This window comes from Kogia breviceps, chromosome 4, assembly GCF_026419965.1.
Source record: "Kogia breviceps isolate mKogBre1 chromosome 4, mKogBre1 haplotype 1, whole genome shotgun sequence".
Classification (NCBI taxonomy): domain Eukaryota; kingdom Metazoa; phylum Chordata; class Mammalia; order Artiodactyla; family Physeteridae; genus Kogia; species Kogia breviceps.
Window position 1 is genome coordinate 22,932,881 of NC_081313.1, and position 24,565 is coordinate 22,957,445.

The following is a 24,565-nucleotide window of genomic DNA, read 5'->3' on the forward strand; positions in this document are numbered from 1 at the left end:
GAGAAGTTTTTATCAACATTGAAACATAAATAAATGTATGAAGAGGCCATTCTGGGAATTAAGCCACTTTAACCTGTAAAATCATCAGAAAACCATGCAGATTGCTTAGAAATATGACAGGGATCATTTAATGACTCTATAATTAAATATACAATATTTATATATATATAAGGATCTAAATAACTCCCCAGTGTTAAGGATAGATATACAAATATATATATATATATATATATATATATATATACACACTAAAGTGGGTGTCATTGAATTAATTCCAAAAGTTTTCTTTAAATCCTGTATGGTATCATATGTATATTTACTACTGTCACTATTACCAAAATGCCATTCCTTTCTTAATTCATTCTATTTATATAAATTGAGAAAATAAGTGTCTGGCTCCTTTTACTAAATAAAATTTGAGTAATACTTGGCCTTCTATCTAGCCATTTTGGTAAATGGCCAAATAGCCATTTGGCCAAATGGCCAATAGCAGGGCTAGTAACAAGAAAAGGACTTAGTCAGTCTGACTCGTTGATTGTGGCATTTTCTGAAAGTCTTTCTGTGGATTTGGAAGTAATTTTGAGATCATTACAGCGATGTATTTAATACCCTGGCTTGACTAACTTGAGACTAAACAGTATTCCAAAACAAATTAATAGAAATTGAACTGAGAAAGAAGATACATCTCAAATACTGATTTATTAGGAACTATCGATAATGTAGAAATATTTCAACATGCATCTCTTCTTTTTTCTCCTTTATGCCTATATGGATTAAATTAAATACATTGAGTATCTCCATTTTCTCTAATACATATGTAAATGTCATTTATTTATTGACAACTTTAATCCAGAAACATCGGTATATCAGAATCTTATATCAGACTCATTTCAAAAAGTTTACATTTAGATCAAATTTGACAGCTTATGAAGATCCAGGTGTCTTGATAATGCTTGTTTACAGAACCCAGTGCTTCAAGCTGATGTGTTTGCATTTATCCTTCTACTTCTACCTAACTACTTCCTCAGTGTTGATAGAATATAATTAATACATCATTATTTTGAGGGCTGACATGGAATATTTGCTGTGTCAGGTACATACTCAGATATTCATCCTACTGAAATTTTAGGTTCTGATTCATTCCTGAAATTCAACTTTCTTAATTAAAAAGGAATAATTTAAATATTTTTCTTCAGTAAGATAAAATTGCTTTTAAGATTTTTTCTTTGCTTTATAAATCAGTATTATATTTTACCTCATATACATATATATACTTTAAATTTCTCACCACAACCAAGTTTTCTTTTTTATCCAAGATGTCAAATATTTTATACAATTGTTCTGAGTCAAGGGATTACTGAAGAATCAAGATCAAAAATATAATTTTAATAATAGTTTCATTTCTATAATTTCTGAGTTCTGTACAGTTTTCTAAAAATTTTATTTGAAATATGTATTTAAACAATGGAGTATCCTGAATAACTTGTACTTTTGTGTTGACAATTGAAGTGATATGGTGTGCTTTCTCTCCAAATTGAGTCTATAAATAAGTTTGTCTAGATAGATGTTTCTTTCTTCTTCTCCAAAATGAATTTATTGATATTTGTTCAAAATCCCATCACTTTCAATATCGTCTGGGAACTTGCTCTATCCATTATCCCTTGTGTTTCAAGTGTCTTCATTTGTCTCATTTCTATTGGCTACCTCGTAGTATCTCATAAACATCCAGCTTCCACCATTTCAAAGATAAAAAATAAATAAATAACAGGCATAATTCACTTTGGTTCTGATCCTCTCTAAATGTTACGGCACATGTCTCTTCCCTTCCATAGCAAGCTTTCTAGGAAGAATAGCCTGTACTTGCTTTTTCTACCTTAACGTCCTAATTATTTTCCAAAACTGTATCTTGGCTTCTACTTTTTCCATTTTATACGAACTCTTTTTCTTAAAGTTACTAATGGCCTTGTCATTTCTAAATAAAAATGACTTTTTCAATCTTCATCCTTTTGGCTCATTAACATATGTTAGTCTCCTATCTTAGTTCACATTCCCAGACTATAAATCCCAGAATTCCTGGTACCAATCAGGGTACCATGGTTGAGTTCGGACCAATAGAATATAGGAACATGTGATATATGTCACTTTCAGGCCTGTCTTAAAAAAAATCTCTTTCATGCTACTACTCTAAGTTTTCTTTATTTGTCTCCAAGTGGTCAATCATAGAGGTTCCAGAAGAAGACTAACAAACAGTAAAAAATGATGGAGTTGAAGAAAGAAACCCTAGCTTCAGAATATCCAGGTAGAGTGAGAGTTGTCCCAGTTTGCCTGGGACTTAACCAGTATTAGAATTGAAAGTCCTGAATTCTAGAAAACTCTTTAGTCCTGTGCAAACAGGGGAGGTTGATCACTGAATGCTACCCACTGAACACTGAACACCCACTATGCACTAGAACTGTTATTGACCTAGCAGTATCTATTCTATTGTGTTAAGGCACAGAGATATGGGAGTTTGTTTGTTATAATGGTTAACCTACTTGAATAAATATCTAACTAGGAGAGAATCATCTATCTCCCTTCATTTTGTTTCAACATCCTCTTTTATTTTTCACATTTACAGTATTTTTTGATTGAAAGATTTTTATTAATGTGAATTTTAATATATAGAAAGAAGTGTCTAACTACAGGTAATGTGTACATAATTTTATACATATTATCATTAATTAAATATTATTAAAGTGAATACCATTAATTTACCATGCAGGTAAGAGATTTGATTGATTTGATTGTGGTTAGATTCTCCTTTTATTACTGGGGTGTTAAACAGAATCCAAAATAAAGGCCGTGGTTTGAATAGACCTCTAGACTAAACACTCACAGCCAGGTAATTGAAACTTAAACTCTCTTGGTTTCCCTGAAATGCTGACTCTGACCTTAACAAAACTTAAGCTTTCTTCATGTCAGCGTGACCTTCCAGCTTCCTAGCCAATCAGATACAGACAAGTAGGCTGAGTGCTACTACCCTAAAAGGAACATAAGTTTCTAGTAACCAAACACAAAACTATGTACTCCCTCATTCACGTTTGTAAACTGAGCAGTAACTGCTGAGAGCCAAGCTTCTTAACCACTTTTGGTTTTGAAATTCCCCTGTTCGGGAACAATCTGTTTCTCCCTCAATAGAATATTCATGTCAAGCAAAGCTCTCTGAATTTTCCTTAGAGAGTGGCAAACTATTCTACTGCTTACGTAGAGGTTTGCTTGATTTTCCTTTTTTAATTTGTTTTACCAACTACACATGTAACATTAAACAATATGCATGTCTGCAGTTTTCATGTTTCTTTTTTTCATCATTATGTTTGCTAGGACATTTACAATTACTATTATCAATTATCTATGTAGTCTGGATCCTAATAGTTATCAGATGAGCCACACTTTTTATTCATTTGTAAATCCAATCAAACCTTAAATTCGGTGACCCAACCCTCTACAGTCTCTAAATGTTTTCCTTTTCTCTATTTTCCTTCCCAGACATGAGTTCACATTCTCCTATTTTTTTCACTAATAATCAAATTTAGGGGCATAATATAATCATTCAGTGATCTTGTTAAATATTCCCTGGACACACTTAAATCAGTCTGATCATAGTTTGGGGATGAGGAGGACACTATTTAAATCACTCATATGACTCTGATGATAAATATGACAGTTTAGAAACATTAACAAGGACTGCTACTAAAGCCTTATTATGGGGACTTCCCTGGAGGTGCAGTGGTTAAGAATCGGCCTGCCAATGCAGGGGGCATGGGTTCAGGCCCTGGTCCAGGAAGATCCCACATGCTATGGAGCAACTAAGCCCGTGTGCCACAACTACTGAGCCTGCGCTCTAGAGCCCGTGAGCCACAACTACTGAAGCCTGCGTGCCTAGCACCTGTGCTGTGCAACAAGAGAAGCCGCGACAGTGAGAAGCCCGCGCACCACAATGAAGAGTAGCCCTGCTCGCCGCAACTAGAGAAAGCCCGTGTGCAGCAACGAAGAACCAATGCACCTAAAAATAAATTAAAAAATAAATAAATGTATTTATTTTTTGAAAAGCCTTATTAGGAGTGACTGTGCATTAATAAAAAATCCAACAGTATTTGGAGTTTGTTAATAATAGTATTTTAAATGAAGAAATACATTTTATGTGTCTGTGGAAGAATAAGTAATTCTAAAATAATCCCTCCCAACTCAATGGAAAATATATACCACCTTGCCCCTTGATTAGGGCTTGGTTTTAAGTGTTTATAATTTATAAGGGTTATATTTAAACTTTAATTTTAAACGATAACAACAAAAAAAAACCCGTAAATACAAACAACAATAGGTAACTCAGCTCAGCCTCTTCAGGAAATTACCAAAGTTTGATGATGATCCTAAACTCCCAAAACATGACAGTTTCAAATAAGAAATGAATTTGGTTTCGTTCATCTGAAAATTCTTTGGCCATTATGTCTTTAGAATTTATGGGGTGATCACAAGGTGTCAGTTTTGAAATGACAGTTGTCATTTGAGAAGGAAATACAAGGCAGACAGAAGATGAGCCATTTTTGGTGAGGCTGTTCAAGTTTCTCTTTCATATCCTTTCAACACACTGGTCATGTTTGTCTCACTCAATGTAGAATCCAACATCCTTATATTTCCACGCAAGGCCAGACCTGGCCATGTGTTACCTCACTAACCTCTTCCTTTAATCTCTCCATTTCTTCCTCCACTCCAGATACTCTGTTTTCCTTGCTGGTTCTCTGGGCAATGCAATGCATTCTCAACAGGGGTGATAGCTTTCCCAAGGGGGCATAAATTGGTTCTCAGTGTCGGGGTGTGGTGAAAAAATCTCATACTCTTTTTAAAAAATAAATCATAGATATGCATATAGTACATTACCAGATTTATAGTATATATGTAGCATGAAAATTTCCTTAAAGAAAATTATAGAGCAAACTAATTGTCTAAAATGGCTTTTTAGCAGGAAGCTGACAAAAAAAAAAAAAAAAAAAAAAAGGTTGAGAAACACTGTTAGCCAATCAGCAGTCACCAGAGTCCCTTTTTTACTGGCTATTTCCTTGCCTGGAAATTTCTTTCCCTGGATACCTGCACAGTCCAATTTGTCTAAAATGTGTAAAGTGGCATTTTACTCCGATATTTCCCTTTCTGTTTATTTTTCCGCTCACCACTGACTGCTAACAATTTTACTTATTCAATTTGTCAAGTTTCTTTCTCATTCACTAAAATAAAAGGTCCAATAGTAGGGATTTTACCTTTTTCAGTTTATTTTCCAGAACCTAGAGTATTCTATGCCATAAAAATTAAACACAATATATATATTTGTGGTTGAATAGATTGACTGCAAGATAATATCATTGAATGTTGAAAATGATGAAGAAAGGCAGATAGACCCAGGCCTTTAGCTTGTCTAAATACTCAGAGCATTACAGTTGTCAGCTGAACTTTGTAGAGCTACATTTATGCTCAGATCCAACACTCTGGAGAGTCTGGATATCATACAAATCTGTGGAAGTGTTGGTTGAATTCATTCAAATTGTATAAATTGGTAAAGCAGTGTGGTTAGAGATAGATATTAATGGACACATCCTAAGGAGCCCTATGTCTAATTAATTCAGGAATTAGAGGTTTTCATGAGCAATTGACACTCTACAACATGTTTTGCAAACTTACACAAGTCCTACGGCTTTCAAGAGTACACAGGTGACAGACGACATGTACTGCTTGCCTTATTCAAACACTCTACTCTGAATGTGCACAAAAAGAGAAAAATATCTCTTCCCCCTTCCTGCTGTTTCATTCTTAGTACAGGGAATTCCAACAGAGTAGTACTTCTGCTTCTTCTTTGTTTTATTCACTCAGACACCTTGCTCATTCAAATCTTAGACAGATGGACTCAATTACCTGAATCATATATTTTCAAATAATAATGTGCTTACTCAGTTCACCTGGGCTCCCATCCTCTTGAAATCAGGCCTGCTCATGTCCAGCACAAACTTTGCACTGAGACGGAATTTATCTTATCTGTTTCTATGTTGTCTTGGGATTGAGTGGCTAAGTTTGCCTAAGTAAGCCTACTTAAAAAAACCCAAATCCATAGCCTCTATCAATCATAAACATGATATTTTAGCCTGAATATAGTTTTGCTTTTCTCCCAAATTTTTCAGAACTGGGTAGAGAAAATATATGATAACAACCCTCTTGACTACTCCCAATTTTTTATTCCATAACTTCTTTTATTCACTCATTTCTTCAATTACACATTTAAACAATGTTTATTGAGACTATCATTGAGAACACTACTTTTTATGTACTGTTTTAATACAAAGAAAACATACCATCTACCCTTCCACATATAGGGAGGTCTTTTGGGTTGCAAAAACAGAAAAATTGCTTCCATATTAATATTGCAATTGCACAGCAGACTGGGTATAGAGAAAACATAGGCCTCCCAAGTGAGTGTTCTGGCTGATAAAGCAAATGTTAGGCCTTCTGTGAATGTATAGATTCTATCCTATGGCAAGGATCCATTAGTATCTTCAAATTGCTAACTAAAACATCAACACATAATTAGAAAGAAGAAAGATTGTTGGTCTGGCCTACTAAATTAGTTAAAACACTTGATTATAAGGAACAGAAACTAACTCAAGGTTGGGAATTTGTGTCCAATTCCAACATTGGGGATAATGCTCTGCTTTAAGTAGAGACCCTGCATAAGAATTTAAAATGTTGTCAGGATGCCTCTTATTGGCGATAAAATAAACTCCTCCTATACCTTCCATAGTTTCAGCTACATACTGATTTTTTCTGGATCCCATTTCTAAATTTCCAACAGGTCATCTGATTAGCCCAGTGTGGAGTAATCATCCTTCCTTTTGCATCAGTTACAACCAAGGGGCTGAATAATACGGTGGAAACATAGAACAATCTCATGTGTAAGATAAGCATTTGTAAGAGAGATATTGCTGGTCAGACTTACTAGTAGGTCTCTTCTCACAGAGAATATGATAGACTTTGGTAACTGTTCATCCTAATATTTAGTCTTGCTCTTTTGAATAAGCTTATAAGTATTTACATATTCATGGAAATGAAAATTATGTCAACCACATTAACATAGTTATTATAGGAATAACGGAAAATCAGCCTTCCAGGATCACTTGAGGACAATTTAACTATTCATATTACCCTTTAGTATGTATACTTATTTGTGAGTTTCAACTATTGATTAATTATTCTGTAATTTTAATCTGCAGTATAATAGTAATAACTTTCCAATGCAGTTAGACCAAAATTAATGCATATTGACAATAATTTATTAGCAATGAGCTAAAATGTGACAGGTTTACAATGTAAAATAAAATAGAGAACATTCATGTCACTGCCACTCCCTTTATTTATAGGATCTTAAAGAAGGAGAGGAAGGGATAGAGTTACTGTGAATAAGCTAGCAATTACATATATGAGAGCAATTGCAGGATATACATATCAATGTGTTAGCAATCCCAGCCTTTTCCACAACTTCTCATTTGTTAAAAATGATTTGTGTTTGCTCTCTTGCTCCAGGGCATTGCTAGGTTGAATGAGATAAAGGATTCATTGGAAAATTATAAGAATCTGGGCTAAACTAAACTGATTTACTATACAAAGGGTAGAGCACCACTACAGGATGAAAAGTACTAATGCATCCAGAAGTCTGGAGGAAGTCAGGCTGGTTATAGCCAGGAGGTATAGGGTAACAGGAAGTCAGGTTAGCAGAATCTGAGGGAGGAGAGGGAAAACAAGGACAATAGAGCAGCTGTGAAGAATTTGGGGTGACCATTTAATAAGGAGAGTTCAGAAAAAATTCCCATGAGTTATTTCAAGGATTTTACTCTGTGTGATAGCTGAGATAATAAAATACTAAGTCTGTTCACAGTTTATTTTGTATTCATTTTTAACATGTCTTGATAATTCCATAGAATATAAATGCCATTCATAATACTACTGTACTCTACACACCAACCTACACAAGTATTCTAACTCTAATCCTTCCAAGAAGTTATCTGTTATTAATTACTGATGCACAATAACTCAGATGGGTCAATATGAAAGACTGCATTTTTGAGAGCCACATAGTATAGATTTTTAGCCACGTTATATTTAATAAAATGTGTACTTGATTGCTTCCTTGGAGTAGAAAACCATTAAATGTTATCGGAGATAACCAGATATTCCTAAATTTGCCAATTTCTAAATATGAATAATATCTCAATATTCTAATTTTTCCATTACCCTAAGTTGAATGGCTTTCTCTATAATGGACATAGTTTCACTTGGATCATCCAAAAATTTAATAAGAAATAGCTTCCTTATCTACTTTGAAGCAATCATCCCTAAAACCTAAGAGATTACTGTATACTATTGAAGAGAAATGATAGGTAGGAAACTTCAATGTTGCCCATATTTATTTCTCAAGAAAAGGTTACTACTAAGGGGTTATATACAGTCTTAGAAAACTACCTTTAAAAAATGCAGGATGTTTTGAGAAGGCTGATAGGGAATAATTCAAACTAAAAGCCAAATTCCATTCTGATAAAGTAAGAGCTCTAGTGGATGCAATTAACACATATTATAATCACTATAGTTTATCCTCAGTCCTCAGAGCTGAAGCATATGGTGCTAGAGGCCACAATGTACCAGACTATTCCTAAAATACCTAGCAGTGAACAAAAACAAACACAAAACAACAACAATAACAGCAAACAAATAAATAGTGGGAATTAACTTGCCAATCTAGGAAACCCAGAGCCACTTTTCTTAGAGTATTTCCAGAAGCTCCCCCTTTGCCCTTTTAAAGCCTCCATGGTAGACAGAATGATGGCCTCTGAAAAGGTCCACATCCTAATCCAAGAAACCTATTAACATGTTTCCTTACATGGAAAAGGGGACAGTGGACATTGCAGATGTGATTACGGTTAGAGGTCTCAAGATGTAGATTATCCCAGTGGTAATCTAATTATGGTGAGTTTTAACAATCGGAAATACTTTGCCAACTGTGGTGAGAAAGATATGTGTTGATGGAAGAAAGATCAGACAAATTCATCAGTGCTGGCTTTGAAGATGGAAGAAAGGGCCATGAGCAGAAGAGTGTGTGTGACCTCTAGATGCTGAGGCAAAGACACTGCTTTTCCCATAAAGCCTCCAGAAAAGAACATGGTCCTGCCAATACCTTGATTTTAGCCCAGTGAAATCCATGTCTAAATTCTAACCTATACAACTGTAAGATAATAAATGTGTGTTGTTTCCAAGCCTTTAAGTGGTGGTAACATTTTACAGCTGCAATAGGAAATTAATACATCACCTACAGTATTGTTTGTCAAGCTTAACGGAAAAATGAATTGCCTACAGATCTTGAGAAAAGTAGATCTTGGCCCACTAGATGTTGGTTAGTTCCCAGGATTCTGCATTCCTAATAAGTTACCAGGTTATGCCAGCACTGCTGATGCTGGACTATACGCTGGTTGACAATGACCCCTAGCGTGTGCACAGATCTGCGGCCTTATGTCAGTCTGACCCATCATCCATGAACCTTATGACAAAAAATGTGACTTGTAAACAGTTTAATTTTGCCTAAGAAAGTTATCTTGTACTGTTTATTGTTGTTTTCTTCCGATTTCTATTTTGATTCACACTATGTTCAGTTTCTGACTGAACATTGTGTAAGCAATGTTGATTTTTAAAATAATTTTCCTAATTCAGCTGCCTGACTTTGTTAAGCTTGTTCCTCCACATAATTGAACTGTTTCACTCTTAACTGTTTTGCATATTAACATGATTGATCCCAGCATGCCTGACTCAACAATATTCACCTTTATGACCAACTTTTTTTTTTTTAACATCTTTATTGGAGCATAACTGTTTTACAATAGTGTGTTAGTTTCTCCTTTACAACAAAGTGAATCAGTTATACATATACATATGTTCCCATATCTCTTCCCTCTTGCATCACCCTCCCTCCCACCCTCCCTATCCCACCCCTCTAGGTGGTCACAAAGCACAGAGGTGAACTCCCTGTGCCATGCGGCTGCTTCCCACTAGCTATCTAATTTACATTTGGTAGTGTGTATATGTCCCTGCCACTCTCTCACATCGTCACTGCTTACCCTTCCCCCTCCCTATGTCCTCAAATCCATGCTCTAGTAGGTCTGTGTTTTATTCCCATCCTACCACTAATCTCTTCATGACATTTTTTTTCTTAGATTCCATATATATGTGTTAGCATACGGTATTTGTTTTTCTCCTTCTGACTTACTTCACTCTGTATGACAGACTCCAGGTCTATCCACCTCATTATAAATAACCCAGTTTCATTTCTTTTTATGGCTGAGTAATATTCCATTGTATATATGTGCCACATCTTCTTTATCCATTCATCTGTTGATGGACACTTAGGTTGCTTCCATGTCCTGGCTATCGTAAATAGAGCTGCAATGAACATTTTGGTACATGACTGTTTTTGAATTATGGTTTTCTCAGGGTATATGCTTAGTAGTGGGATTGTGGGGTCATATGGTAGTTCTATTTGTAGTTTTTTAAGGAACCTCCATACTGTTCTCCATAGTGGCTGTATCAATTTACATTCCCACCAGCAGTGCAAGAGGGTTCCCTTTTGTCCACACCCTCTCCGGCATTTATTGTTTCTAGAGTTTTTGATGATGGCCAATCTGACCGGTGTGAGATGATATCTCATTGTAGTTTTGATTTGCATTTCTCTAATGATTAATGATGTTGAGCATTCTTTCAAGTGTTTGTTGGCAATCTGTATATCTTCTTTGGAGAAATGTCCATTTAGTTCTTCTGCCCATTTTTGGATTGGGTTGTTTGTTTTTTTGTTATTGAGCTGCCTGAGTTGCTTATAAATTTTGGATATTAATCCTTTGTCTGTTGCTTCATTTGCAAATATTTTCTCCCATTCTGAGGGTTGTCTTTTGGTCTTGTTTATGGTATCCTTTGCTGTGCAAAAGCTTTTAAGTTTCATTAGATCCCATTTGTTTATTTTTGTTTTTATTTCCATTTCTCTAGGAGATGGTATGACCAACTTTTTGAATAGAATACTTTTCACCCCTCCAACATTTGGGAGATATAAAAACCATTTTGTTAATTAGAGTGAAAAATATGTTATTTAAAAGTCTCCATAGCCCCTTGCTTAAAACACACCCTGTTTGAGGAAAGAAATGTCACATAATTCTAGGCAAATGAAAATTACAAGTAGAGTTTCAGAATGTCAGGATCATTAGGTATGATATTTTAATCACTGTAGCCTCTCTTTATGCTGTTCCATTGCTTGTGGTTATATTTATTTCATTGTAACAATGTTCTATTTTTAGATACATTAGAATTTAAATAGATTCTTTCTGTTATTATATCTCAATGTTCAACCTTGCATAAGTCTTAAGCAATGGTCTTTTTTTTTCAGTAATTACCTCATGAATTATGAAAAAAATCCCAAAGTTTTATATTACATTTATTTTCATATATAATACATATAGAGTATACAATATGTATTATATATAGTATATTCTCATATATAGTATATTCTATGTATACAAAGAGAAAGAAGATATTTCCTAGCTTCTTATGAAGTTTTTATTTTAGTTACCCAAAAGCTGGATGCCATGGAATATTTGGAGAGTTTCCTATTTATCGTGTGTGATTTAGATCAAAATCCCATCCCACCTGACAGGAAAAAATAATACTTGATAATCACCACTTGTCTCTCTTGCAATTAAAAGTATTGAAAAATAATAATGCTAATAGTATTCCATGTATTGTTCTAAATGTTTTATTTATTTAAAATTATTTATTCCTCACAAGAACCCAAAGAGGTTTTACCACTATTCTTCTTCTATTTTTTTTAATAGATCTTTATTGGAGTATAATTGCTTCACAATACTGTGTTAGTTTCTGTTGTACACCAAAGTGAATCAGCCATATGCATCCCCATATCTCCTTCCTTTTGAGATTTTTGAGGCTTCCTTTTGAGCCTCCCTCCCATCTTCCTTATCCCACTCTTCTAGGTCATCGCAAAGCACCAAGATGATCTCCCTGTGCTATGCTGCTGCTTCCCACTAGCTAACTATTTTACATTTGGTAGTGTATATATGTCGATGCTACTTTCACTTCGCCCCAGCTTCCCCCTCCCACCCTGTGTCCTCAAGTCCATTCTCCATGTCTACATCTTTATTCCTGCCCTGCAACTACGTGCATCAGTACCATTTTTGTTTGTTTGTTTTAGATTCCATATATATGCATTAGCATGGTATTTGTTTTTCTCTTTCTGACCTACTTCACTCTGTATGACAGATTCTAGGTCCATCCACCTCACTACAAATAATTCAATTTGATTTTTTTTTACGGCTGAGTAATATTCCATTATAAATATGTGTCACATCTTCTTTATCCATTCATCTGTGGGTGGACATTTAGGTTGGTTCCATGTCCTGGCTATTGTAAATATTGCTGCAATGAACATTGTGGTACATGATTCATTTTGAATTATGGTTTTCTCAGGGTATATGCCCAGTAGTGAGATTGCTGGGTCATATGGTAGTTCTAATTTTAGTTTTTTAAGGAACCTCCATCCTGTTTTCCATAGTGGTTGTATCAGTTTACATTCCCACCAACAGGGCAAGAGGGTTCCATTTTCACCACACCCTTTCCAGCATTTATTGTTTCTAGATTTTTTTGATAATAGCCATCCTGACTGGTGTGAGGTGATACCTCATTGTAGTTTTGATTTGCATTTCCCTAATAATTAGTGATGTTGAGCAGCTTTTCATGTGCCTCTTGACCATCTGTATGTCTTCCTTGGTGAAATGTCTATTTACCTCTTCCATCCATTTTTAAATTGGATTATTTGTTTTTTTGATATTGAGCTCCATGAGCTATTTGTATATTTTGGAGATTAACAGAACATACAATGGAGAAAAGACAGCCTCTTTAATAAGTGGTGATGGGAAAACTGAACAGCTACCTGTAAAAGAATGAAATTAGAACATTACCTAACACCATACACAAAAATAAACTCTAAATGCGTTAAAGACCTAAATATAAGACCAGACACTATAAAACTGTTAGAGGAAAACATAGGAAAAACACTCTTTGACATAAACCACAGCAAGATCTTTTTTGACCCACCTCCTAGAGTAACAGAAATAAAAACAAAAATAAACAAATGGGACTTAATTAAACTTAAAAGCTTTTGCACAGCAAAGGAAACCATAAACAAGATAAAAAGACAACCCTCAGAATGGGAGAAAATATTTGCAGATGAAACCACTTTTATTCTTATTTTGATGAAGAATCAGAGGTACAGAGAGTTTAAGAAACTTACAGAAGTTCACACAACTTTTTCATGTGATAGATGGGCAGTGGTGCATCAGAGTCTGTGGTCTTAACCACATCACTGCACAGCTTCTGAGTACAGCAGATGCTCAGACATCTGCTTTAGTCTCTGCCTGTTACACACTTTCCTTCTTGACTTTGACCAAGGAGCTGGGACAGAGGTGGAAAGGTACTAAGAAATCCTCTCTCTCTCTTTCATTGGTGAATGTGGTGGTAATTATTACAAGATTGAATTCCTTGAGCAGGAGAGACACAGCTCTTTGTATACACATCTTGGTGGCAGCAAGGATATTTTCTGTTCACACTAGTTCTGCATGAGGATCTCAGTTGTTGTCTCTGGAAATTTATTACTAAATTAGGTCCTCCAGCTCTTCTAAAAGTTTTGTAAGCTTCCTAAAATCCTTTAATAAACTTAGTTAATGCTTAATCAACAGAAAAAATCAGCCAGAGTTGCATTTACTACTTTCAACCAGGAATATTAGCTAAATTTGATTCATCATATCCAAGGCAACCACCTCAGAATGAAGTAAAAACTTCATGTATAGGAGGGCAAGACACATTCCTTACATTGCTTATTCTAAATTGTGACTCTTCATTTGTAACAGGAATGAAAAGTAGGCCTTAAGTTTAGTCACATACCTCTTATATCAGACTTCTAATTGTCAAGAGCTGAACTGGAGAGAGCTGAGCTGTCATTGTTGGGGGAGTTGATTAAGACAAGGAAACAAAATTAAAGTAACAGTCAAGCCTTTAATTGCTTATTGCAGCAGTATAAACAAGAGGATAAACAGTAAAAGATGTCAGCTGCATAATGTTCCATTTTTCACCGTAGGCACCAGGCAAGGGTCAGATGCATCAGTGCAGACAGGGGCAATCTTACCGCTGCTGAGGGATCTCTAAACAAAAAGCTACTGCCATTTAGTGACTGTGGGAGCCAAGAGAAGGGTGAATAAAAAAAATTAGGAGTCAAAAGTATTGAGATAAAGAAGAGAAAAGTGTTTTCAAGCTTCTCCTCCTCCTTCATAAGGAGGTCTTTGCACAGATGACTGGTGAAGGGACCCAGTCCCTGGGGGGACTGCTGAAGGACCCTGACAAAGAAAGAGACCTCCAAATGAGGCACACGTGCTAGGAATGCAGATATGCAAAAGAGCAAGGCTGGCCAAGGTGGAGCCTGCTTCTTTCACTGCAACTCCCTTCAGAGACTACAGCTTTGGCTGAGGACCATGTCTGGTGTAGGGGGAGCTATCTCCTGTGAGGTTTGTCAAGCAAAGTCTTTGTAATTGTCTATGGTTGGGCCTAAAGATCCTCTGTAGGATTTTGTCCAGAAACAACCAGACTCCTTACTTATTAACTATACTAGTATGTTTGGGCTGCTATAACAAAGTACCACAGACTGGGTGGCTTAAACAACAAAAAATTATTTTCTTACATTTCTGAGGCCAGAAATCTGAGATCAAGATGTCAGTAGGCAGGGTTGGTTTCTTCTGAGGACTCTTTCCTTGGCTGATGATATATGATCCAAACATAACACTAAGGATAGTCATCACATCACAAGGGAAGAGACCAAAAGAAGAAAAAAAGGAACAAAATAGAACTACAAAAACACCCCACAAAATCACATAACAAAACAGCAGTAAGTAAATATCTATCAACTATTACTTTAAATGCAAATGGAATAAATGCTCCAATCAAAAGACATAGACTGGTTGAATGGATACAAAAACAAGACCCCTATATATGTTGCCTATAGGAGACTCACTTCTATAGTTCTATAGACCCATACAGATTAAAAGTGAGAGGATGGGAAAGATATTCCATGCAAATGGAACCAAAAGAAAGCTGTGGTAACAATACTTATATCAGAAAATAGACTTTTAAAAAAGACTGTAACAAAAGAGAAAGAAGGACATTGCATAATAATCAAGGGGTCAATTGAAGAAGCAGATATAACAATTGTAAATATATATGCACACAACATAGGAGCACCTGAATACATAAAGTAAATATTAACAGACATAAAGTGAGACATTGACCATAACACAATAATAGCAGGACACCTTAACACACCACTTACATCAACAGGCAGATCATCCAGACAGAAAATCAATAAGAAAACACTGGCTTTAAATGACACATTAGACCAGGTATATATAACTCTTTCTATCTATCTATCTAACTATATCTATCTATCTATCTATCTATCTATCTATCTATCTATCTATCTATCTATATTATATATATATCCATATCTATCTATGTATCTATATATATGGATATATATATTATATATATATATCCTTATCTCTGGAGGCAAAGAAATATAAGAAGAATTAAAAAAAATAAGCCTTGTTATGTTTCCCGCAGTTTCCTGCACTGCACTTACCTCATATTCTTTAACCTATCATATTCCTCCATGACTGTCCATTCTTCATCAAACCTGGCAGCAAAAACTTGGATCTAACTGTTTCTTCAGATCTTCATTTCTTTATGAAGGCTCACAATTCACATAAAACGTATACTAAATCAATGTGTATGCTTTTCTTCTAGTAATGTGTCTTTGACAATTTAATTTTCAGACCCAGCCAGGGGCCCTAAGAAGGTCATGGAGATCTTTTTCCTCCCCTATAGTCTTAGGCCCTTCTGGTTGCTATAGTGAAATACCACAGACTGAGTGGCTTATAAACAACACAAATTTATTGCTCACAGTTGTGGAGGTGAGAAGTCTGAAATTCGGGTGTCAGCATGATTGGGTTCAGATCGTCTTCTGGGTTGCAGATGTCTCTTTGTATCCTCACGTGGCAGAAGGGGCTAGAGAGCGCTGCCGGGTCTCTTTTGTAAGACCACTAATCCTATTCATGAGGGTTCTACCCTCAAGACCTAATGGCATGACTGTCTAACACTACAACATTGGCACCGGGATTCTCAAAGGTGAATTTTGAAGGGACTCAGACATTCAGACCATGGCAGATAGCCATCTTCTCCTCATGTCACCCTAGTGACCTCATTTTAACTTAGTTGCCTCTATCTCCTAATACCGTCACAATCTTAGGCACTGAGTGTTAGGATTTTAACATATTGAATTGGCCCGGGGTGACAGACATAAATCAGTCCATAACATTCATCAACGATATCATGGAATATTTGAGATTTAAGGTTTCTCACACTCCATTCTCAGTTTCTCTTTGGGGGAGAGAACGTCTTATTCTCATAGTTATAACCTGTTTCTCCAGTTTCAAACAAGTTTTCCTAATTTCCAAAATTATTTTTTAGTGTTTGCATAATACATATTCTAATTTATATATATATATATATATGCCTATGTATGTGAGTGTGTATATATATATATGACAGAGTGAGTGTGGCAAACATAGATAAAAGAGCTGAGAGAATTAGCAAGGGCACCATTTCACTTACATTTCATAAAAATCTCCACTTGTTCGTGTAACTATAGCTGGACAGAAGCGAATAAACACCCAAAGATTCAAGTTTTTAGAATTCATAAAGCAGTGGGAGCAAAGAGATGACAGGAAGGCTTCAAAAGCAGAATTTTGGGATATCGGATGTGGAACAAAACAGCAAAGAGGACTATAGTGTGAAACAACTTGAAAAGCATATACGGACATGTGGAAGAACCCAGACTATGTTATTCACTTCATTATTTGATTAGGAGTAAAAAGGAATTGATAAAAATCTATGCAGAAGGATAAGCGTGTTCAAATTCTTCTTAATGTGATAGCAATATGTTCTTTGAGGTATTTTAAGAAGTATTACAGCATATTCTAGGGCTGGATTTGTCTTTCTGTACTTTGGATTATCAGCTTCTTCAGGAGAAGGGTGAAAGCAGTTGTTTTTCTGAATGAAGCCTTTCCCCCTTTCACGGATGCAGGATTTTGTTCACATGTTATTCCCAGGGTAATATATATGAAAATATTTTAAAACAGTAGATAATATGAATCCACATACAATTTAAATATTGATCTGTATTTAAAGATCAATATTTAAATTGATCTCTCTCTCTCTCTCTTTGTACACACGCACACACACAAGCACATACAAAATGCTGCTTATCAAACAATCTAAGTATAGTGGAAACTATTTATCAAATCATTAAAGAGTACTCCCCAAATGTGTTTTTTTTCTGTTTTGTTAAATATCTTTAAAAAAATATAATGCTCTAATATAAGCATATACCACACTTTATTTAGCCAGTCCCTAAGTATTGGACATTTAGTTGTTTTTTAGGTATAATAAAAGTGCACACTCCTTATGTGTAAATCTTTGGATTCATCTCTGGTTAGCTTCTTAGGATAAATTCTTAGAAATGTAATTATAAGTCAAATGGTGTACTCATTTTGTTTTTGTTTTTGTTTTTTGAATTTTATTTAATTTATTTTTTTTTTTACAGCAGGTTCTTATTAGTCATCCATTTTATACACATCAGTGTATACATGTCAATCCGAATCTCCCAATTCTTCACACCACCACCCCCACCGGCCACCACTTTCCACCCTTGGTGTCCATATGTTTGTTCTCTATATCTGTGTCTCAATTTCTGCCCTGCAAACTGGTTCATCTGTACCATTTTTCTAGGTTCCACTTATATGTGTTAATATAGGATAATTGTTTTTCTCTTTCTGACTTACTTCACTCGTATGACAGTCTCCAGATTCATCCACATATCTACAAATGACCAAATTCATTCCTTTTTATGGCTGAGTAATATTCCACTGTATATGTGTACCACATCATCTTTATCCACTTGTCTGTCAATGGGCATTTAGGTTGTTCCATGAACTGCCTATTGTAAATAGTGCTGCAATGAACATTAGGGTGCATGTGTCTTTTTGAATTATGGTTTTCTCTGGGTATATGCCCAGTAGTGGGTTTGCTGGGTCATATGGTAATTCTATTTTTAGCTTTTTAAGGAACCTCCATACTGTTCTCCATAGTGGCTGTATTAATTTACATTCCCACCAACAGTGCAAGAGGGTTCCCTTTTCTCCACACCCTCTCCAGCATTTATTGTTTCTAGGTTTTTTTTGATGATGACCATTCTGACTGGTGTGAAGTAATACCTCATTGTAGTTTTGATTTGCATTTCTCTAATGATTAGTGATGCTGGGCAGCTTTTCATGTGCTTCTTGGCCATCTGTATGTCTTCTTTGGAGAAATGTCTATTTAGGCCTTCTTCCCATTTTTGGATTGGGCTGTTTGTTTTTTTGATATTGAGCTGCATGAGCTGCTTATAAATTTTGGAGCTTAATCCTTTGTCAGTTGCTTCATTTGCAAATATTTTCCCCCATTCTGAGGGCTGTCTTTTCATCTTGTTTATGGTTTCCTTTGCTGTGCAAAAGCTTTTAAGTTTCATTAGGTCCCATTTTTGTTTTTATTTCCATTTCTCTAGAAGGTGGATCAAGAAGGATCTTGCTTTGATTTATGTCATAGAGTGTTCTGCCTGTGTTTTCCTCTAAGAGTTTTATAGGGTCTGGCCTTACATTTAGGTCTTTAATCCACTTTGAGTTTACTTTTGTGTATGGTGTTAGCGAGTGTTCTAATTTCATTCTTTTACATGTTTTCCCAGCACCACTTATTGAAGAGTCTGTCTTTTCTCCATTGTATATTCTTGCCTCATTTATCAAAGATAAAGTGACCATAGGTACTTGGGTTTATCTCTGGGCTTTCTATCCTGTTCCACTGATCTGTATTTCTGTTTTTGTGCCAGTACCATACTGTCTTGATTGCTGTAGCTTTTAAAAAAATTTCTTTTTGTAAATGATTGCTAAGTTGTTTGTTTTTAATTAATCTGTCCCTTTCTAAAAATCAATGCACCAGTCTGGAACACTGTTTCCTGGGGAATAACATCAAACTCTTCTGATGGATTTTTTTTTAAATAAAAATTAAAAAAAAATTTTCTTTGGGTTTGTACAAGAAATTTACAATATGAAAAATATACAGATGAAAATGAGGCCATAAACCTGGGTATGGGGAGGGGGCCACTTGGTCACAAACACAAATAAACAAGACATTTCTGAGTTTTTCCTTTGGTCTGACTACAGTCCCCTCACTCCAGGAGACAGACTGTAGAGTGGGACCCTGGGCATCAGACCCCAGTCCCAGCCCTGTCCCCTAACATGGGCAGGGTGGGAGCAGGCACATCTGGAGCAGCTGATGCTGTCTGGCTCACTCTGGCTTTGGGATGGGGGTGAACTTGGAGATGTTGAACCCCCTGAGTAGGTGGGCTGGCGAGCGCCGGAGCTGAATGGGGCTGGCAGAGTGCAAAGGCAGTAGTTGTGGAGACAAACAGATCGAGTGAGTAGGACTCGCCTCTGGGTGACAGTGAACATGGGGACCTTCAAGGAGTCTGATCTTTCTCATCCAAGTCATAGGGCAGCTGGAGTCCTTGGCAGAGGGGGTCTGGGACCCTCAGACTTCGGGGCCCTCAGTGGATCTGAGGCTACTGCCTGCATTCAGTAGAGCTCCCCACAGAGCTGGATGCCAAAGCCCTAGATTTTGGTGGCGGTGATCGCCTCCAGGCAGATGCAGGGAGCCGGCTCCGCCAGGCCCAGGTCCCCCATTTCCCAGGTGTCTAGCTCGAGGTTGAGCTGCTGCAGCTCCTGTTCCAACTGCCCATTGTGTCAGTACATCTGGATGTAGTTGTGCTGCAGCTGCTCCTGGCAGCAGATCACCTGCTCCTTCTCTGCCTGCCAGGCCAGCCGCTCCCCACCAAAGCTGTCCCACTGTTCCTCGCCGCACCACAGGTCCGGTTGTAGCTCCACCCAGAGCTGCTCCACCTGGGCCCACAGGCTGCTCCAGACCCCGGCTGCTGAGCCCCCGATGCCTTGGCCTCATCACTCTCTGTCAGGCGGAATGGGTCAGCAGTGGCAGGTGGCGCAGGGTGATCCTGGAGTCCGGCTGCCTCTGTGTCCACATGAAATCTGTTTTGTTCTGTTTGGTTTTTTTGGTCCCTGCATCTTGCGGAACCTTAGGTCCCTGACTAGGGATTGAACACGTGAACCTCAGCAGTGAGTGCGGAGTTTTAACCACTGGACCACCAGGGAATTCCTGATGGCTTCTTTTTAAAATTGATAGACATAGATGCCTTTTTGTTTCATTATGTAGAGAATTACTTTCAATATTAATGATTTTGTTCATTATGTTGAAGCTTCTCCTATTGGTGCTGAGCTAAAACAATTGTATAAAAATATTACAAACTTAAAAATTGTAGCTAACATTTTTATAGATCCCATATTTTTATTGTAAATTAAGTCACAAAATTGTTAATAAGAACGTTATATTTAGTTAGACCAAATTTAATCTTTTACGCCAGACAAGAAATGCTGCAGGATGAGAGTAAGGGATGAAGAGCTGACACAGTTTGAATGGAAGCTCTGCATCTTACATAACCTCTTTGCATCTCATTTTCCTCCCCTGTTAAAGGTAAAAAAATGATACCACTTAAAGCAAATGAAATGAGCAATCATAAATCCCGATATTTGTGCTAGCATATTACTCTGGAAAGCATTTTATATGCCAAGATGTATCATTTAACTTCTGGATCATGGAAATATTGGAGGAGGGGGTCTCTGGTGAAATTCCATGGCAGCGGAAGAGGCAGGCAATACTTAAGGTATAATAGGTATATATCAGCAAGTGTGGAAATACTTGTATAACTCAACATCCAGTAACGTCATTGTTTTAATAACTACATATTAGCTGTGATTACACTCCAGATTAACGTGTTAAATTCTCCCTGAGTGAATAGAAGACAGAAGAGGGAAGAGAGATGACAGCAGGGCTTTTGTGGAGAAAGTATAAATGGATTATAACTAATAAGTTTTAAAATTCCAGGAACAAAGGGACAAGCGGGAAGATCCTTGAACCAGAAAAGGAATCCAAGATTGAGCTGCTAGACCAGAAGTTTCCAGTGAATCAAGAGTGGCACTTTTCAAGTGGTTCAAACTTGTGTTAGACCTATAAAGGGTATTGTCAGCTGATAATCCAGCCTCCACCTCAGAAGTAACTTCATACATATCATCTGTGCCCAGGGAACTTGGCAAGCACATATTCAGAGATCACTTGAATGAAAAATCCCTATTGCTAATATCAAGCTTCTCCTTGTCAGATGTGTGGGAATTTTGCATTTCTACATCTAGACCTCTTGCAAAAGAGAGTAAGGTTTAGCCTCTCTTTTTGACCTACCTGAAAGAAGGGTGCCGTATAAAAACACTTGGGAAACTATAAACAGTCATTATTCCCATTTTGTGAATTATAAATATATCTACCACTGTGGAGAGGTAACAGAACTGTTATGCTTTGTTTTCAGTTAAACACTTCACGTCCGTTAATTTCAAACAATTTCATGCAAAAGCCTATGAGACAATCATATATGTATAAATGCATGCAGTTGAGAAAATGTAGGCTAAAAAGTTGAACTCACAATTAGAGAACCTGGAATTTAAATGTATACTTGATACCAACAGTCATTCTTTTAACTACTATTCTGTAATGACTTTGAAGAACCAGTGTACCAGGATATAAATGCATGGTGGAGCTTGTGAAAATAATTCAAAGACTTTGTGCAATGCTTGTAAATTTATAATAATCATAGTGAAAATATATTCATTTACTAGTAAAAAGTAATAAAATAGCAGTCACTATCATTTATAGAATTTACGTAAAATAAACATTTTACTATGGATTTTACATTCATTATCTTGTTTAATCCTATCAGATATCCAGTATGTGATGTGTGTTTCATTTTACAGATGAGTTAAATGAGAATCAAGCCAGGTTGTTTAAGTGGACAATGCCAAAGTTTGAATATTTCTTGCTCCAAATATCATATCATTCTTTTCCCTCCATGCTTAACATAAATACCAAAATGGGGTAAAAACTCAAAGTAAAACTTTTTTGAATTGTTAGATTTTTCAAAATGAAGTAAGGAAATTTATTTAAAATCATTCATAGGTATATTTTAATGATTTTATTATATGAATTCAATATTACAAAATACCTGACAAAAATACATGATGCAATATTAGAAGGTGAGATCTTGTTCAGATACTCAGCCCTGATGCTTAGTGAGAAACAACTCTATGACTTTTGATAGCAAATATTTACAGTAAAATATTTGCTTTGAAAAAGGCATATTTTATTCTTTCCAAGATAGAGATTTTTGAGTCATTGTATAGATTTTTGTGTCATTTACTCTGTAAGGATGCAGTTAGGGTTATAGTTAAATCAATGTTTTTCATATCTATATGTTTTGGTATTGTAAATAGCAGAGAAGTTTGAAAGAACAATGAAGTCAGAGTCTAAACACTTGCTGCTTAGCAGTATCTATTTAAAAAGTCTACATCTATACTTCTTTGCCACTTAATAGCTTCCCTAAGCAGACATGAGAAACAAAGCCTATTGGACATTTGCATGCATTTAAGGGTTGTTTCATGCATTATACTCTATAGTTGTTTTCTCTCAAGATACTTTCTTGTTAACAATAACAACAACAACAACAAAAACAAGATTGGGCGAGGTGTTTTAAACACTGGGGTCAAGGGGACAACAGCCCTGGAAGGTACTGAGTTAACTATAATGTGCTCAACTCTGTAATTAAACCCGATTTTCAAAATGTCTATTTTAATGATATGACAGCAGCCTAGGGTAATTTTGAGGAGAGAAAGAGTAATTTTCTGGTTGCAAAATAGACTGAAATTACAGGATATAAATGCATAGGTGGTAAATGTGAAATTTAGATTGCCAGTGGTGTATGAGGTGTTTTGTTTTAAAGGTGTTGGAAATTCTGCATTTGAACATGTATTCTCCGTTTGAATTTAATTCAGTTAGTGATTCTTTATCTTTCCAAAAGGCATTTCTAGCATCTTCTAAAGCAGAAAGGGTATTGACATTGTGGAAGATTAATAACCACTGTAAAATGATTGACTGTCACCATTAACTTTAATTGTTGCTATTCTCTATTATCAGGATCCTTGGATCCCTTTAATTTACTTATCCCTCTTTCATAAGAGAGCCTGAAAATTCTCTAAGCTAACAGGAAAAAAGCCAAATGTGGAAGCTGAGTGTGAACCTAACTATGGAGGCTCATATTACATGGACAATTCAGGGTAAATATCTAATATTAGATATTTTAGGTATAATTGAAAATCAGTATTTGTAGCATAAGTTTTGAAAAGAATAAACTCCATTTTTAAAATTTCTGTAATTCCATTTCTCTCTCCAGTTTTTTTGTTTTTGTTTTTTTTCTTTAGTAAACATTTATGTTATCCTGCCTTATCCCAGGTGCTTTGCTGAATTTGAGAAATATAATTAATTCAAACATTCCTGGTAAAGGAACTACCTGCAATAACACATGATAAAAACAATGTACAACACTGTAGGTATAACTAACTGTCTTGATGGGCAATGACTAGAAAATCTCCAGTTTGTTAAGAGAGGGAGTCATGTAACTGACAGATGATTTGTTAAGAGAGGGAGTCATGTAACTGACAGATGAACAGTAGATATAAAAGGAAGAAACATAAAAGTCTGTAGAAAATATAGGAAACTTCAGGGAGGTGGCGGAGGCTGGACAAAAGAAAATGTTATTAGGAGACAGATTATGAAATTCCTATTAGACTTCACAGGACAGAAATATTCAAGAACATATGTGTGGAACTGAGCTGAGTAGATTTGACAGTTTAAAGCCTTGCTATTCAAAATATATTCTGTGGTTCAAAAGCACTGGCATCACTTGAAAGTTTGCTAGAAATACAGAAAATCGGGATGCACCTAAAATGGAAAAATTAAAATATGCACTTTTAAAAAGATCCTCATATAATGCAAATCAGATGTACATTAAAGTTTGAGACATATTGCAAATGGTATATCTGGCACTGTCTACCTGAGAAGTTTGATGGCAACTGGCTGAAACCAGAAATCATCACCCAAGTTCTTCAAAAGCAGTGAAAGCTTAAAGGAACTTATTCTTGGAAATATAAAAAACAAGGATTTACTACCAATTACAATTAGTTCCATAATATGAAAATGTAGAGAAGAGGATCATTTGGTAGACATGTTTTTGCTTGTTTGTTTTTATTTGATTTTGTTTTATTTTTTAAAAATCAACAACCCTTCCTTTTATGTAGCATCC